Consider the following 2,545-nt stretch of genomic DNA (forward strand, 5'->3'; position numbering starts at 1 on the left):
AGTAATACTAGAAATGGCAAGGAGCATTCATGAATTAACACTAATTGTAAAGGTTGTCAGTGCGTTGAAGTTCTTCAGTGAGTGGCACTAAATAAAGTACACCTTGGTCGGTGTCTGAGGAGGACACATAAAGCTCTGAAGCAATAGAAGAATTCCTCTGGCTGTGCGGTTTCCAGCAACGGTTTTCTCTTGTGCCACTCCTGAGAAAAGGCAGTGGAAATGGAGGGGAATGGATGTGGAAGCTGAGTTCTGCACCTATGCAATAATCCAGAGCAGCTCCCAGCTTTGCCCCTCGGAGTCTGTTTTGTAGCCATTACAGCTCATCGTATCTTTCCTCCAAAGCTGGGGTGTAAAAGGAACCCCATTATCCTTGTTGTGGCCTTTGTACTTTTAAATTAAAATATTTCATTTTCCCCTGGAGATTGTAAAGAATCTGTTACTTTCCTAAGAATCTTTCTTCTACCTAGAGCCATATTCTGTCCTTAGTTCTGGTCTGGATCTCTTCTAGGCAGCGATTATCTTTCCCATTGAACAGAAAATTTCTTGGAGAGCAGCCAGGAAAGAATCCTTTTTGCCTCTTCAAGCATGCAGTGCTGGAGCTGCTACTGTAGCTTGTCATACATTACAATACTGTCAGCACTGGCTTTTCTCCCATCACAAGGGTTTTTGGAGCCAGGCGAAAGCAGAGCCACTGAGCATTCTCGGAAGCCTCCAGCATCTCCATGAGCGCTTGGTGACAGGCTGCTCCACGGCATGGAGCTCTGCCTCTCTGCTCGATTGAAGCAACACCTGCCCACGGCCTCTGGTCACCAAGGGAGCATGGCTCTTTGCTGTTAGTATCAGATTGCCTAGTACTGAAATTGTCCTCTTTTCCCTGCTGCTGAGATTTACTGTTCAGCTTCAGTGAAGTTTTTCTAATTAACCAGGCTTTTGCTCCTATCTTTCAGGGTCGCAAGGAAGCCCTGTTCTGCAAACCAGGAGTCAGCATAGCTCTGTTTCACTATCGCTTCTGACTGCTCAGGGAGACTCACAGGTCTCCTGCCAGCTGGGAAGAGAGCTGCTGAAAGACACCTCCTTCTCAGGGTCTTTCACAGAATGACCCCCCCCAGCATCACAGCCCTGGTCTAGCAAGGCACTGGTGCAGAAACTGAAGCCTCAAAACCTGAACAGGATGAGAAATATGTAATTGGAGAATGCTGGAGCCGACATGATGTTTCAGAGCCAGCCTCTATTCTTAGAAGAGTGGTGAAAGTCATAATTTAAAAATAAGATCCAGTGCACTGCTAGCAAAGAGTCATATTCGTGGTATTCCTGTGAGTAAATCCCTCAACATGAATTGGCTTGACTTCAAGCTCGGAAACACTCCACCAAAATAAGGCCCAGCTGTGAGGCGTCTGTAGTACTGATCTGAATGGGAGAGAAATACATATGGCACTTGCTACATAAGGTGCTCTCAATGGGGTGGGTGACCACTTCCCTTCCTTCCCCCCAAAACTCATGCCTGTAGTTTACTCAGTGTTACAGGTCAAACAAGAGCTTTTCAAGGGCCTCTATAGGAGTTAGCCAATGCAAGTGGTGAAACTGGTTGTATATATTCTCCCTTTTGAAAAGCCCCCCAGGTACTTACGTGGCTGCTGTTCTGCTGTCTGGTGGGGAATAGATGCTGCTTTTACACCATTTACGGCCATTTCTGACTGTTGTGTGTATTTACCTCTGTCCTCCTTATTTCTGGTTTGCATGTAGGTTACCTAATCCTGTGTTTTAACTAGGAATCTCTAGATGTCTTAACATATCCCCTTTCAGGATTGTGTATAGTAACCAAAGGGCCAGTTTCAGTCTGGCTTTGAGCAGGGATGGCCACAGATCCATGCTTATGGGTTAGAGCTAGGATGAACTATGTGGGGAGCATCTGATTCATAATCATTTTATCAGGAGAAAAAACACAGGACTAGTTGTATTCAAATCCCGTTCATCTGCTGCTTCAGTGCTGTTTGGATTTTGAGGTTTCCCTCAGAAACCTCACTCATTTTTTACAGCCACAACTGGATGTAGGGCATAATCCTTTCCCGTTTGGGTCATGCAGAATTTTTCCAATAGCTTTAACTGAAAGAAGCTGAGACCTTAAAGTTTCCTCTTGCACTTACTCAGGTCAATGTGAACTTTAGTTAGGATCGTGCCAACAAGTGAAACACTGGATCTCATAATAACGTATCTCTGGAGCTGATCTGGTGGTTTTACTCAAAATGTAACCCTCACCCATGAATCCAGTCCCACCAGAGTGAACGGAAGCGTGTGTGTGAGTTACACTGCTGACGGGCAGTGTTTTATCCTATGCAGAAGTGATCAGCCATCTGTGTCTCATGGCCTGGCCGTAAGGTCTGAGTCGTGCCTGTTAGCTCCTGAGGCTTACACTGCCCAGTGATGTCAGCAGGAGTCTTGCATGAGTAAGCAAGCTATTCTTTCCTCTAATGTTCTGTATAGTGCATTTAAACTGTAAAGGAGTTTTACACAATCTGCTACCAAAGCCACACATCTAATTCCAAAG

The sequence above is a fragment of the Pygoscelis adeliae genome, unplaced genomic scaffold (assembly GCF_000699105.1).
Source record: "Pygoscelis adeliae isolate BGI_AS28 unplaced genomic scaffold, ASM69910v1 Scaffold46, whole genome shotgun sequence".
In the NCBI taxonomy this organism is placed as follows: Eukaryota; Metazoa; Chordata; class Aves; order Sphenisciformes; family Spheniscidae; genus Pygoscelis; species Pygoscelis adeliae.